The sequence below is a fragment of the Benincasa hispida genome, chromosome 7 (genome assembly GCF_009727055.1).
Source record: "Benincasa hispida cultivar B227 chromosome 7, ASM972705v1, whole genome shotgun sequence".
Classification (NCBI taxonomy): domain Eukaryota; kingdom Viridiplantae; phylum Streptophyta; class Magnoliopsida; order Cucurbitales; family Cucurbitaceae; genus Benincasa; species Benincasa hispida.
In genome coordinates, this window is record NC_052355.1 from 43,330,495 (window position 1) to 43,346,348 (window position 15,854).

Consider the following 15,854-nt stretch of genomic DNA (forward strand, 5'->3'; position numbering starts at 1 on the left):
TTAAAAATAAATTCAAAATCTCAAAACAAATTTTACTTAAAAGAATTACCTTCAACCCATGATTCTAATTCTAAATTTGTTGCTAATAACCAAAAAAAAAAAAAAAAAAGGATTCTTATCTTTACTTTGTTTATAAAATGCAGAAAAAGGAGATTGAGCCCAAATCTCTCCCATCTCCTAAGAAGAGCAAATCTTTCAGAAATTATTTCATGAATCCCAAGAAGAAAAGGCCTAAAAAGACCGAGAATTTTGATGTTCCTTGAAATAAAAAAAAAAAAAAAAAAATTCAAGGTGAACAGGCAAGAACTTAAAATCTACAATGAAGGGCATGTAAACCAAGTTTAGTTGGACTTGCGTTTGACTAATACTTCATACACTTGATACCTCTCTTCACCAACGTCAAGCAAACGATGCTAAAAATTAGCAAAGACAGGACACATTTTTTCTTTTCTGTTTCATTTTTCTTTCTTTCTTTCTTATTTTTGCATTTCTTAGCATATTTTGTTGACAAATAAAAAGAATAATAAATTCTTTTTCTTTTCTTTGTAGGTAATCCCAAGAAGAAAAAGGAAAGCTCAAACAAAAACAAAAGAAAAACAAGGAATTCTCATTCTCTAAAGTATAATCAATCCAAAAAACCAGGGAAGTTTCTCTCTACATCCCTTACTTTTTATTCTTGATTTCATTTGCATATTTTAAATATTGTGGACAATGTTCAATCTTTAAGTTGGGGGTGGGGGAAAACATTACATGTTTTGCATGCTTCTTTCATTTTAAAGTTGAGGGTTGTAAAAATGAGCCCCTAAAATTTTTGCTCTACAATAAGTCATGTCTGGAACCCTTGAGCATTTGAGCTCGGGTTAGCTAGTTAGTTAGTTGATTAGATTTGGTTACTTTGATATGACATATCTTGATATATTTAGATACATTTTGATAACGTAATTTTCATTTTTTGAGATCATAATCATTGAATTCTTTATGCTCCAAAAGACTATTCTTTGACTCTTTACCCATTTTGCTTTGAATGCAATAAATGCATGAATGATTGAATGCATGAAAACACAATAAAAAAATCTCATTCATTTTATTTTTATGCATCATTTGATTTACACAATCATTTCATTCTTATCAATGAAATTTCGATGACGCACTCTTTCAAGTATAGATATAAACAAAATTTTAGACTTCTTAAAATCTTCAAATAAAATTTTGAAACCATTTTTTCAAAAGAAAAATTCTTTTCGTTTTAATTTCATAAAAAAATTGAATACTTAGCTTTTAGATTTATTTAGAATCTTAAAACTTTTAGCAATGTCATATCTACTTGATTTTCTTTGTCACCATGATAGGACAACTTTTGGTCTAAAAATAGCCATCTTGTTAGAGTAGCAAGTCTAGACAAAGAGGATAAAATAGTGCATTCTTAAAAAAAATGCTAGCATAAAAAAAAGGTTAATTAAGCAAGCTTTCAAAATAACATAACTTTCACTAACACGTGTGTGTGTGCATGGATAAAGGTGAAAAGAGCTATGTCACACCCCCTCCCAGATTACCCTCTTAACCTGGAAGGGGATGTGACGGCAGTAGTTATCTACCTACTCGCCAGTACTTACTGTCTAACTTAACTATATACTTGCTTAAAGCCTTGTTATGCAGCTACAACTTAGCGGAAATATAATTTATAACTTAAACCAGCAAAAGGAACTTGTTTACAAACTTAGTAGTGACAACAAAACAAATATCCAACAAAATAACACAAGGACAGATACATGGGTCCCAAAACAATTTCACTAGTCCCAAACTTCTCTCACAAACATGTGTACATTAATTATAAGCTTTAACCTAAGATTTCTCTCCCTAGCCGAGTCTTCTCGGGGAATCTGACTGCTACCTGGAAAAAAGAAAACATTTGAAAACGGTGAGCTGGTTGTCCAGTGAATGACCCATAGAAAAACAGTCCGTCTTATGCCTTTTATACACATATTAAACATGAAAAATCTCTACGAATTCTTCTTTGCAAGAGACATCTTTTTAGACCTTGGATATGAACAAACACAGAGTCGTCATTTTCTATCAGGAACGCTATGTCATTTACAACTCCGGCATATTTCGGATGCTTGAAGGCCCCAAACGTTAGTATTCGAGCCATCCCCGATGAGTAAACATGCTGAAATTAATCTCAAGTAACTTACGTAGTAACATACAATAAACATAACATCATAGTCGTACATATTATTAAACCTTAGTTGAGAACGAACGTTCGTAGCTCAAGCTCCCAATGTCCATTCATGGCCATGAGATCCATACTTCGGTCCCATTATAATGAACTATGGCCAGGAGACCCATACTTCAGCCTCTCATACTGAATTACCTACGTGCACATGGAGTATACTAAGAACCATCAACACCTTATGTACTTCTTCGGATACCTTCTATGCCTTCGGCATCCGGCTTACCATAATCATACCATTCATAGAAAACATGTGTAAATAAAGCTTTAGGCATAGCATTTACGTAGCTTTCACCATAAGAGCATTGTCACATTTCAACACACATGCTTCACGAAATATAAACATTTAGCTTTTACAATACTTTAGCATTCAGCCTTAACATGCGCTAGAACTAGTAAAACTTATTTAAATAGCTTAAAACATCATGCTTAAGAAATGCTATGAAATATTTGAAATCATAGGTATAATCTTTAGTTGCTTGGAAAACCCATAAACCTTAGCGCGGAATTCATTTGGAACGCATGACCTTTTATATATAAATTTTTTAAGACATTTAGTCACTCACAGGTCTTTAGGCTTGTTTTCTTAGGCTTGGTAGGCTTCCTCAATGGATGTTGCTCCTACAAATAAGAATAAAAATTTAGCTACTACCTTGGTCTCCCTTTTGAGACTACTCATTTAAAACCAAGCTCACATTTAGCAAGTAATTGTCTGTTCGTCCAACAAATTCCAGATTCAGCTTCGAATGTCAATAACTCGAAAACCAGAACTCATTTTAAGAAAGTTCCTCTTTCAAACATGCTTAAAAGTGTGTTAACAACGTTACTCAAAATTTCAGCATAAAACTCCTTGTGGTTTGATTTAGGGCTTTAAATCTTCCTCAATGGTTCTAAACCACGAACTGCCTGCTTGTTAAAAAATTTCTAGGTTTAACTTTCAAAATATGTCACTCAAACCCCAGGCCTTATCTTGCAAAAGTTCCTTGTAGAAACTTACTTATAATGGTGATAACAATACTACTTTAAATTTTTAGCTTGAAATTCCATGTGGTTCGGCCTAGATCTAAGATTCCTCGTCGAATGTCCGTAATCGCCTGAAAATGAACCCTTCGCCACTTCCTTCCTTTTTCGACCTTTTTCTGGTGAGAACTTCCTTTCAGTGGCTCGACTTCAGAAACTAGACTCACAGAGCTTTCCAACAGTACTAAGGTCACTTGATTTTCCCAAAAGAATCGTCCAAAATGAGCTTTGAAGTTCCCTTTCCTTTTTATACAACTGCCCAACCTTCTACATGAAATCTCCTTAAGCCACCTCACCCACTAGTGGAGATTAAGAGTCCAAATTAAGCCATCTATTCGGATAGATAAAAGAAAGGTCTAAAGCTGAACGTTTCGAGCAAAACTCGATACTCAATGGAAAGCTCGATGGTAATTAATAATTACTCGATGGAAATTTCAATGGTATTATAGAGAATACTCGATGGGATACTCGATGTTCGATGGCCTGCTCGATGCACAATCCTTCCTCGATTGCTCATACTCGATGCACGACCCTTCCTCGATCGCGCATACTCGATGCACGATCCTTCTTCAATTGCACATACTCGATGCTCGATGGCATTTACTCGATGCCTGCCTTGTGCTTATTCAATGCTCAGCCACCATTCTTCACGACTAACACTTAGCCAAATCTTTTTTTTGCAAGGCTAGCTTAATAAATACCCGAGATCCAAGTTTCCATACTTAAACATTTTCCATCTTCAAAACTTATCCTTTACCCAATTCCCACAATTCCAATCTAACTTAAATATTTGACCCCCTTAATTTACTAAACTAAAAAATAAACATATTTAAAAAGGGAAAGTAAGGTTCGGGTTTTACAATTTACCACCCCTTAAAAGAAATTACATCTTCGAAGTTTACTTGAAGATATCAGTTGAAAAGTTGAGGATACTTCTTCCTTACTTGTTCCTCGGATTCCCACATCGCTTCTTCAACACCATGGTTGTTCCACAATACTTTCACTAAAGGTATAGTTTTGTTCCTGAGTACCTATTCCTTCCTGTATAAAATCCAAACTGGGTCTTTTTCATACAACAAATTCTCCTTGAGCTGTATCGGTTGTTCTACTAGTATGTGCATAGGATCAGGTATATATTTCTTCAACATCAATACATGGAACACATTATGAATATGAGTTAGCTCTGGAGGTAACTGTAATTTATACGCTGTCGGGCCAACTCGTTCTATAATCTCGTAAGGTACAATGTATCGTGGACTCAGTTTCCCTTTTTTTTCCAAACATAAATACTTCTTTCCATGGAGATAATCGAAGGAATACTTGGTCTCCAACATCAAATTCTAATTCTCTCCTTCGCTTATTAGCATAACTTTTATGTCTGTCTCGAGCTGTCTTCAAGTTTTCCCTGTAAGCTTCACAGTATCTGATGTCTGTTGCACCAATTCTGGTCCCAACAGTTTTCGTTCTCCAACTTCATTCCAAGATACCGGGGTTCTGCATGGTCTACCATACAATGCTTGTGAACTCCGAATATTAATTTCTCTACTTGAGTATATTCCCTATTGAGATCAGTGTAATGAGTAGGTTGATGTGGAAACTAGTGTGAATGGTAGAGAAAAGAGTGGAAAATTAGAAGAAAAGAGGAAATTTGGAAGTTTGACTTTTGGGGAAAATTTGGAAAATTTGGCTAAGTATAGAATTTTGTGTATAGATGCGTTGGAAGGGTGGTGTTGATGCGTTGGAAGAGTTGTCTGTGAGGGCATGCGGCTGAAGAAGGATAATGAAGATGACGCGTTGGAAGGCACAAGGGTAGGCAAGGCATGCATTGGAAGGCAGCCTATGCGTCGAGCGATCGAAGCCCAGCGCCCTTGCCCAATGAGTCGAGCGGTCAGTCGAGCGACCAAGCCATGCGTCGAGCAGCCTCGACCAGATGCCCTGCCATGCGTCGAGTGGCCACACACATGCATTGAGCGCCCTGCCGAGCAGCCATGCCTGTGCGTCGAGGTGCCCTGCCATGCAGCTAAGTGCGCAGCCCATGCGGCCAAGCACGCCCATGCGACCGAACGAGTGAGCGATGGCCAGCATACACCCCATGCCCATGCGTCGAAGCAGCACACCCATGCGTCGAGCGGCTAGCCTGTGCAGTATGCCTATGCATTGGTGGCCAGCACAATCGCGCCCATGCAAGCAAGCCATGCAATGCTGCCTAGTAAGCCATACGTCAAGGATGGACGATCACCTTATGCGTTGGTGATGGCTATGCATTAAGTATGGATTATGTGTTGGATGAGATCATCAAGAGAACATCATCAAAACCATGTGTCTTCTTAGGAGGAAAGCCTTAAGCCTTAAGAATGTGAGGTGGTGGCATCAGATTGGAGGCTCATGCGTTGGCAACATGGGAGGAAGACACTTAGCTTGCGTTGATCACAGAATTACGTTGATGTGGTGAGAAGGAGACACTTGGCCATGCAGCCAAGTAGGTGGTGTCAACTCTGGGGAAGGTTTGGACGCCTATATATAGAGCCAAGAGACTTCATTTTTAATTCAAAATTCAAAAATACCATAAAAAGAGTGGGAAAGTTGAGCAAACCTTGCGTTAGAGCCGAAATCCATGCGTTGGTCATAGTATTTCAAAGAGGATGCATTGGACAGTGAACTCTGAAGAGGACGCATCAAATTGGGACGATAAGTTCTCCCAATTTACTCGTGCGTTTGGAGTAATTCCAAAGTCAGCTAAAATCTTTGAGAGTCTAGTTTTTAGGGTAGGACTTCTGGAGGAAAAGCTCGAAGGGATCAGGCTGGAAACTGAGAATAAAACATAAAGGTTAGGCTATCAGATCAGTTTGGGTCAGTCTTGAAGATTCTGTGATTCCGGTCCACGGGGATTTCTGAGCTCAAAGTTTAGGGTAAGCTTCCTGAGATATTTTAGAATATTCTTGTAGAAGGAAGTATCTCAAAATAAGGTTCATATTTATGAGTAATCTAAGCTGTAAATTGAATCTGGATTCTTGGGGTTGAAAAAGGAGCCCGAGATAGAAAAATGAACTATTAGAGTGAAAAACTCCTAAGCAATCAAGGTGAGTGGCTAAAACGTTTTGACTAAAACATTTGCTTAAAATGTTTGATTACAACGTGTTATAGAAAGCATGTTTTAAAGAAGGTTATTCTCATGCCAACTAGTTTTACAAAGTGATTTCCAAGCAAACCATGAGTTATGTTTTAAACGCATGCATGTGTGAGAAATTGTTGAAAAGTGATTTATATGTGTTAAATATACTCAGCATGCGTTAGTACCTTTAAAGCCATGTTTTTATATGTGTTATACTTTACATACTTTAAAGAGAGAAAGTCATATATGACTAGTTTAACTTAAACCATGATACCGAAGGACATTTGAGAAGGTATCCGCCCAACTAGATACCGAAGGACTTTGAGAAGGTATCTATTGGTATTGAAGAACGTTTGAGAAGGTACCAAACCAACCAGATACTGAAGGATGTTTGAGAAGGTATCTGTATAGAAGTACCTAAGGTATGACGGTACTTAGTATGGCCATGTGCACATAGGTAGGTAGAGTCAGAGATTGAGCAAAAGGGTTCTCTCTTGACTAGTAGTTGGTGTTAGGATTGTTTTTACCCACAGTTGGGTTATCCTCAACTGAGAAACAGTTTTATTGTTTTATGATTAAAATAGCTTTATATGTTTCATGCTTGGAAAATGTTTATACTGCAGTACAAGTACTGTAGAAGCTTATATTTCAGTTAAACTCTTTATTGAGATTTTGCATGAGAATCAATTATCTTTCTTAAGTCACTCACTGGGCGCAAGCTCACCCCGTTTTCAAATGTTTTCCTTCCACCCCCCCCCCCCCACAGGTAGCGGTTAAATCCTCTGAAGATAGCTCTGCATCTGCTCTGCCACTAAAGGATAAAGAGATTTGTAACCCGTCTGTTTAGGTGGTTACTATATATTGTACACATGTTACTGTTGTTCATATAGGGACTAGAGTTTTTGGGTTTTGGAACTTGTAAATCTAGTGTTGTAATGACTCTAAATATGTTATGTTTCTAAATTAATAAATTTTTGGCCTAAAAACATTCCGCTATATATAAGTTATATTTAGATATTAGAGTTATTCCGCATGAGTTATTAGGAGTAAGTGTCAACCAAAGGGTTGATAACTGTTGTAGTCGCGCCTTTCTCTAGGCTAAGAGGGTGGTCTGGGGCGGGGTGTGACAATGCTTCGTAAGGAGACATGCCTATGCTTGAGTGATAACTGTTGTTATACGCAAACTCGATCAATGGCAGTTGCGTATCCCAACTTCCTTTAAACTACAGAACACATGTTCTCAACATGTCTTCTAGTGTCTGTATTATCCGCTCTGACTGACGATCCGTCTGTGGATGAAAAGTTGTACTAAAATGTAGCTTGGTACTCAAAGCCTTCTGCAAACTAGGCTAGAACTTTGAGGTAAACGTCAGATCCCGATTTTATACTATCGACACTGGAGCTCCGAACTGGCTAACTATCTTATCCACGTACATCTTAGCCAACTGGTCCAATGTAAAAGTAACTTTTACTTGTATAAATTTAGTCGTCTTGGTTAACCTGTCAACCATTACCCAAATTCCATCATATCTTGAGGGTGTCTTAGGCAATCCAAACAAGAAATCCATCGTTACATGCTCCCACTTCCACTCAGGTACTAGGAGCAGGTTAAGTAATTCTGTTGGTCTTTGCCTCTCAGGTCTCACCTGTTGCATATTAGACATTAATCTACGTATTCAGCTATTTCTTTCTTCATCTTAGGCCAACAATATGATCTTCTCAAAGTCCTGTACATCTTGGTGCTGCCTAAGGTGCATGACATAAGCTGAACTGTGTGCCTCCTTTAGTATGGCCTACTTAAGCTGTAACACATTTGGCACACATAATCTACTTTCCTTTAGTAATACACCATCTTCCCTTACTTGGAAGTCAGTTCTTAGTCCTTTACCTACCTCTTCTGCTATCTTCTAGAGAATAAGATCTTTCAACTATTCGCGAACAATTTCATCCATTAAGATAGGTCGTACCTAGAATGAGGCTAATAATCACCTGTTTGTCGAACTGTTAGAGTCGCTCTGGAATTCTTGAATTCTTTGACCAATATTCCTCTTACTGAACATAAAATAGCCTTAGACCCTGTCGACTTCCTGCTTAAGGCATCAGCTACTACATTTGCCTTACTAGGGTGATACTCAACCGAATAGTCATAATCTTTGATCAGTTCGATCCATCTTCTTTGCCTCAAATTTAGCTCTTTCTGATTGAAAATGTACTTCAAACTATTATGATGAGTGAATATGCGGCAATGCTCCCCGGACAAATAATGCCTCTAGAGCTTTAGGGCTAAGACAATTTCTGTTAACTCCAAATCATGAGTGGGATAGTTACATTCATGCTTTTTTAGCTGTCGAGAAGCATAAGCTACCACTTAACCATTCTGCATTCACATACAACCTAGTCCCTATCGGGACGCATCACAGTATATCACAAATTCTTCACTTGGAGTGGGTAGCGTAAGTATGGGCACTGAAACTAACCTTCACTTCAACTCCTAGAAGCTATGTTCACAATCAAGGGACCATTAAAATTTTACATCCTTTCTGGTCAGATTTGTTAGTGGAAGGGTTATCTTCGAGAAATCCTCCACAACGTCTGTAGTAACCTGCTAGGCCCAAGAAGCTTTGTTCTCAAACACATTGGTGGGTCTTTCCCAGTTTACTATGGCTTCTGTCTTTTGAGGGTCTACACTAACTCCAGCTACAGAAACTACATGTCCCAAAAACGCTACTTGATCAAGCTAGAAGTCACCCTTTCTGAATTTGGCGTACAACTTCTTTTCTCGCAGTGTCTGCAATACTATTCTCAGATGGTTAGCATGATCTTCCTTGCTACTTGAATATACCAGGATATCATCAATAAAAACTATGACAAACTGGTTCAGATAAGGGTGGAATATCCTGTTCATCAAGTCCATAAAACGACAGGAGCATTTGTTAGGCCAATTGGCATCACCAGAAACACATAGTGGCCATATTGGATTCTGAATGCAGTCTTAGGGACATCGGTCTCTTTCACCTTCAACTAATGGTAACCTGATCTTAGATCTATCTTCGAAATTTCTACATCTCCCTTCAACTGGTTAAAGAGATCATCAATACGTAGTAACGAATATTTGTTCCTGATCATTACCTTATTTAGTTGCCATAGTATGAAAGAACCATCTTTCTTCTTTACAAAAAAACTCGTAGCTCCCCAGGGTGACACATTGGGTCTAACGTATCCCTTATCAACCAATTCTTGTAACTGCACCTTCAGTTCCTTTAATCCAGTTGGCGCCATTCTAGATGGAGCCTGCGAAATAGGGGTTGTACCTGGAATTAGATCAATGGTGAATTCTACTTCCCTGTCAGGTGGCTGCTAGACTCTAATTATGTGGCAATATCAAAACAAAAGGAATAAAAGAGAAAAAGGGAAGTCGGCGGTTGAATCGGTTAACAGTTATTGTCAAAGTTGTTGCGAGAAGTTGAGGTTTAAAAAGAAGGAAGAAAACGGAAGGGAGGGCAGTGAATTTTGAATAGCGGGAGTGAGGAAGAGGAGCTCTCGAGAGTGGGAGTTCGAAAGATATTGTCGTGGAGAAGCCATCGCAGTGTGTCGCTTATTGTCTACTTCTACTAGGCGATCGTGTAACAGAACTAAGTGATTGTGTAGCAAAGCTTAGCGATTGTGTAGCATTTGGTAGGCGATCATATAGTAATTGATAAGTGGTCGTGTAATAGTTGTAAGCGATCGTATAGGAGTTTCTGAGCGATCGCGGAGGATTTAGTAAGCGATCATTTAGTAATACTGAGCGATCGTTTAGCATTTGGTAAGCGATTGAGTAACAGTTGCAAGCAACCGATTAGTCTTGTTTGATTCTTATCGTCAAATAAAGAAGTTGTTCATCGTTTAGTGGCTTTTCCGAAAGGTTGTACTATCCTGTTACATTAATAAAGAATTTCAAGAATCAGTTTCCTAACAAATTGGCATCAGAGCAACCACCTGGGCAAGCATGGTTCAGAAATGTTTTGAAGAGAAACTGGAATTACTAAAACAAGAGATCATTGGATTCAAGTTGAAATACAGAAATTGCCAACCATAGAGGAGAAATTGGCGTCGTTGGCGAAGAGCGTAGAGAATTTGGGATTGTAAGCAGAGAAACATCAACAAATGCTCTTTTCTTATGAAACAGGCCAAGGGAAAGGCAAAAGTGACGGAAGAGGTAGAAAGATCGAATACCAGTGAATGTGTGCGAAGCAATAGTTTTCGGGGGAAAGCCGCCGGAGAATTGTGATTGCGATCGAAGAAAATTCAAGAAAGTCGAAATGTCGGTGTTTAGTGGAAGCGATCCAAACACGTGGTTATTCAAAGCAGACCGCTATTTTTAAATCCATAAGTTGACTGAATCTGAGAAGATAACGATGGCGGTTGTGAGTTTGGATGGCGCCGCATTAGATTGGTACAAGTCGAAGGAAGGTAAAGAGTCGTTCAAAGACTGGGAAGACTTGAAGAAAAGGATGCTTATGCGATTCTAATCTTTGAGAGAGGGATCGATCTATGGAAGATTCCTGGCTATAAAACAAGAAACGACGGTAGAGGCATATCGAAATCTGCTCGATAAGTTAGTAGCGTCGTTGCCGTATCTGCTAAACGAAGTTCTTGAAGAGACATTCATGAACGGTTTGGCGCTATGAATAAAGATGGAAATTGAATGCTGGGAACCACCGAATTGGCGCAAGTGATGTCGCTGGCACAACGTGTTGAAGATGGAGAAAATACGTGAGTCGAAGCCGGACGAGCGCCAACATACGGAGGTAAGTTCTAAAGTTCGAATGCTTCAAAATTGAATACTGACAATGTGGGTAAATCAGTAAGTGAAAATGATCCGAAAGAGGGAGAGAAGATCGGAGAGTCATTTCTGATGAGGACCATCACCTTGTGAGGAACATCGAATAATGATAACCGGAGAGAAATTTCGACAAGAAGATTAACAGATGCCGAATTTCAGTTAAAGAGAGAAAAAGGGCTCTGTTTCTAGTGCGATGAAAAATACACTATTGGACATCGGTGTGAAGGGAAAGAGTTGAGAGAATTGAGATTGCTTGTGGTGCAGGCGTCCGAAAAGGAGTGGGAGTTACATGAGGAAGACGAAGCAAGAGAAGAGACGTTAGAATTGTGCATGCTGACACTGAGTGAGGAAATTTCATTTATTGCTGAACTGTCTGTAAACTCAGTTGTGGGATTGACGAACCCATGAACAATGAAGATTAGAGAGGATATCAAAGGAGAATCGGTAGAGGTATTGATAGACTGTGGATCTACACATAACTTCATATCAGAGGGGGCAAATCGTCTACAGTTGAATATCACAACCACGACCAATTATGGAATAGTTTTGGGATCTGAACCTGCTCTGCGAGGCAAGGAAGTATGCCAAAATGTGGAAATGAGGCTGGGAGATTGGAGAATGTGTGACAAGTTTCATTCCATTGGAGTTGGAAGGTGTTGACGTGATTTTGCGGATGCAATGGCTACACTCTTTGAGAAAAACAGAGGTCTATTGGCAGAACCTAACAATATCATTTTTTCGTGAGGATCAGAAGATTACTCTGCAAGAGAATCCAAGTCTGACAGAGGCAGGGGTTAGTGTGAAATGTACGATGATATGGGATGAGGCTCTGCGAGGACTTCAAAAGCATTGGAGGGTGACTCAAAAGAAAATGAAGAAGACTGTAAAAAAAGGTAGCTGGACAAACAGAACTTTACCTTAAGGACAAGGTAAAAGTGGAGGGCGGAGGTAATGATAGGACTCCAATTATGTGGCAATATCCGAACAAAAAGAATAAAAGAGAAAAGGGGAAGTCGGTGGTTGAATCGGTTAAGAGTTATTGTCAAGGTTGTTGGGAGAAGTTGAGATTTAAAAAGAAGGAAGAAAACGGAAGGGAAGGCAGTGAATTCTAAATAGAAGGAGTGAGGAAGAGGAGCTCTCGAGAGTGGAGGTTCGGAAGACACTGTCGTGGAGAAGCCATCGCAGTGTGATGCTTATCGTCTACTTCTACTAGGCGATCATGTAGCAGAACTTAGCGATTGTGTAGCATTTGGTAGGCGATTGTATAACAATTGGTAGCGATCGTATAGTAACTGGTAAATGGTCGTGTAATAGTTGTAAGCGATCGTATAGGAGTTTGAGAGCGATAGCGAAGGATTTAGTAAGCGATCATTTAGTAATACTGAGCGATCATGTAGAACTTGTAAATGATCGTTTAACATTTGGTAAACGATTTTGTAACAGTTGTAAGCGACCAATTAGTCTCGTTTGATTCTTATCGTCAAATAAAGAAGTTCATCGTTTAGTTGCTTTTCCGGAAGGTTGAACTAACCTGTTACGTTAATAAAGAATTTCAAGAACCAGTTTCCTAACAGTGGCAAGCCTGATAATTCTTCAGATAATACATCCAGAAACTCTTGTACTACTGGCACGTCTTCAGGTTTCAACTCTTTATCTTGGGAAGTTAATACATGAGCCAGATAGGCGTCACATCCTTTTCTCATCAACTTCCTAGCTTTTACTGCTAATATAAGACTACCTGAAATTAACCTCCTGTTTCCCACAAGTACTACTTCCTATTTTCCCGATTTTCTGAAGGCTACCTCTTTTTTATAACAATCAATAAAAGCGTGATATCTACCTAGAAAATCCATTCCCAGAATTGCATCAAACTCTAACAAGTCTAAGGGAATTAAGTTGACACAGAAATCTTGGCCTTCAATCAACACATCACAACTTCTATAACATTCACTTACTACTACTACATCGACCATAAGAGTAAAGATATATAAATCCTCAGACATATTTTCAGGCAACTTATCTAAATGTGATGCAAACATGCTAGATACCAAGGAATGCGTGGCACCAGGATCAAATAAAACATAAGCAGGTTGTTTACATAAAGCCACATTACCAGCCACCACATCTGGTGATTCTACGGCTTCCTGGTGCATAACTGCATACACACGCCCTTCTTGTTGAGGTCGGCCTACTACACCCTTCTGCTTCACACTACTTGATCCTTCTCCTCTATTCCTAACACCTCTTGGTTGGTTAACAGTCTAGATGTTACCTATTGCACCATCTGAGCCTCTCGATTTAGCTGGGGACATTCCTTCTTGAAATGTCTTGCTTGCCCACACTGAAAGCAAACATCGCTTCTACTGTAGCATACCCTAAAGAGCCTCTTACCACAGTTTTGACACATGGGCTTCCAATCTGTGTTGTAAACTGACTCACAAAGACGTGCTACTCCTGGCCGACTAGCTGCACTAGCCAAGGGTTGAGATCTCTTTCTCCTGGCATTCTACCAATCCATGCCTTTAGACTTACCCATACTTGATTGGCCTGCAATTGGGGGTTGGAATCCTCCGTCTCCCAGCCCCACAGGCATATCTTGGTCCTTCTATAGTTGTTCATCATCTGCTAAACTCTAGTCAACCTAAATAGTTTCCATACTTAAACATTTTCCTTCTTCAAAACTTATCTTTTACCCAGTTTCCACAATTCCAATCTTTCTTAAATATTTAACCCCCTTACTTTACTAAACTCAAAAATAAACATATTTAAAAAGGGAAAGTAAGGTTCGGGTTTTACAAGCTACCTTCATCGTGTTTCTGTTAGGGGCCATGAGAAAATAGTGAAAGATTCTTCACGGTGTGAGTGTGAAAGCTATCCCTTTAGGTAAAAGAAAAGTCAATTAAGTTTTGTGTGCCTGAGTTTAAAAAGGCACCCTTATCTTAGAATTGGCCCTCTCTAATGCAATTTAGTTATATCTTAGACCGATAACCGAGTCAGTATAGAGCGAAGATGAATTGAGAGAAAGATGTCACCATTCCACTAGTTTTGACCTTTAAATAAACTAAAAAAATGTAGTAGTCTTTTCTTTTATGACTTTTTAATAAAAAGACATTTTCTTTTCAAAAATAAGTTTCAACTCTTTCTTAACAAAATTTAAACTTCTAATTAGATGTTTGTATCATTACTTTCTTGACTGTTGAGAAAAGAGATGAGAGTCAAATGAATGTGTGAATCAATTGAATGAATAAACCATTTGAATGAGTGAATGAAAATAAATGATTAAGAATTTGAAAAGTCATAATAAATGAATCCATATTTTGCTTGAATAAATGCATCTTTCTACTTTTTAACTTGATCGAGACGACAAAGAGCTAAGTTAGGGGTATTTTTTTAGGTATTGAAAAGAACCATGATTTCTATGTTAATTCCCTCATTTCTACTTCAATTCTTTGCTTAAAATGTATATTTTATAGGTAAAATCCAATCCCGACATCAATGGAGTCATCACAAAGAATTTGGAGCTAAATCAAGCCAAAATAGACCAAAAGAATCATTTAAGAAGAAGATCAAAGCTAAATTACCAATCTACCCCTCAGCTAAAGCAAATTAGCACACTTCAGCAATGCTCAGAGCATCGCAACGCTCCAAAAACAACACAATCCAATGCTACTCCAATGCTACAAGATAGAATGCTACATTTTGCTGCAAAATAGGGTAGCGTCACAACGGTCTACACAGCGTTGCAACGTTCCATAGAATGACAAAAAAATAAAAACGCGTGCGCGTGCCTGTGCAAGCCAACATCAGACCTCCAAATTCGTAGTGTCGCAACACTGCGACCTTCTTAATTACAAATTCTTCAGTTTTAAAACTTGAAGAAGAGGAACTTCATTTTTTTTTAGAGAGACTTCGATTCCCACGAATATTAAGAGCTATTCTTTGTAAATTTTAGAGAGATTCTATCAAAATTACTTCATTCCTTGTATCAATCATGCAATGCTCAGTGGAATTCTTCAAGAACTTATATCTCCATGAGTAGGTAAGTCTTTATCTTGGGGAATAATGTAGATTATTATTTTTTTGAAATTTGTCTTTGAATTTATTCATGTAATTATTTGTTCTTGAATGTTCTTGCTGAGATTTTGAATAAAACTGATTAAAAATGAATTGACAACTCAAATTTAATCAATTTTTGTCTACAAAATTACATGGTTCTATAACAAAATTTTAATTAGGTTGCAAGAATTAGTAATCTTGATAGAAAACTTGGACTTCTTTTCCTATTTTCTTGAAAGAACCTACTAATTTAGAACATTCATACAATCAATCTTGAATTTTTAATCTTTTGATTTCAAAAATTGTCATAGTTAAGAAAACCCATGAGTTTAATGCAATTTAGGGACTAATTGTGGAATGCCTTTATGAAGCAATTAAGAACTAAATTAGAGCTAATTGTTTAATTGACTAATTTGGGTATTAGGGTACTTCCTTAATGAACTATGGAACAACTTAATTGAATGAATTTTATTAAGGTCCATGATAAAAATTGTTAATTTTGTTAAGGTCCATGATAAAAATTGCTAAATCTACATAAAATCCCCAAGATTCATTTTTCTATTGAAATTTATTACATAATCTCTCTCATTTCTCTCATTACTAAAAATTTT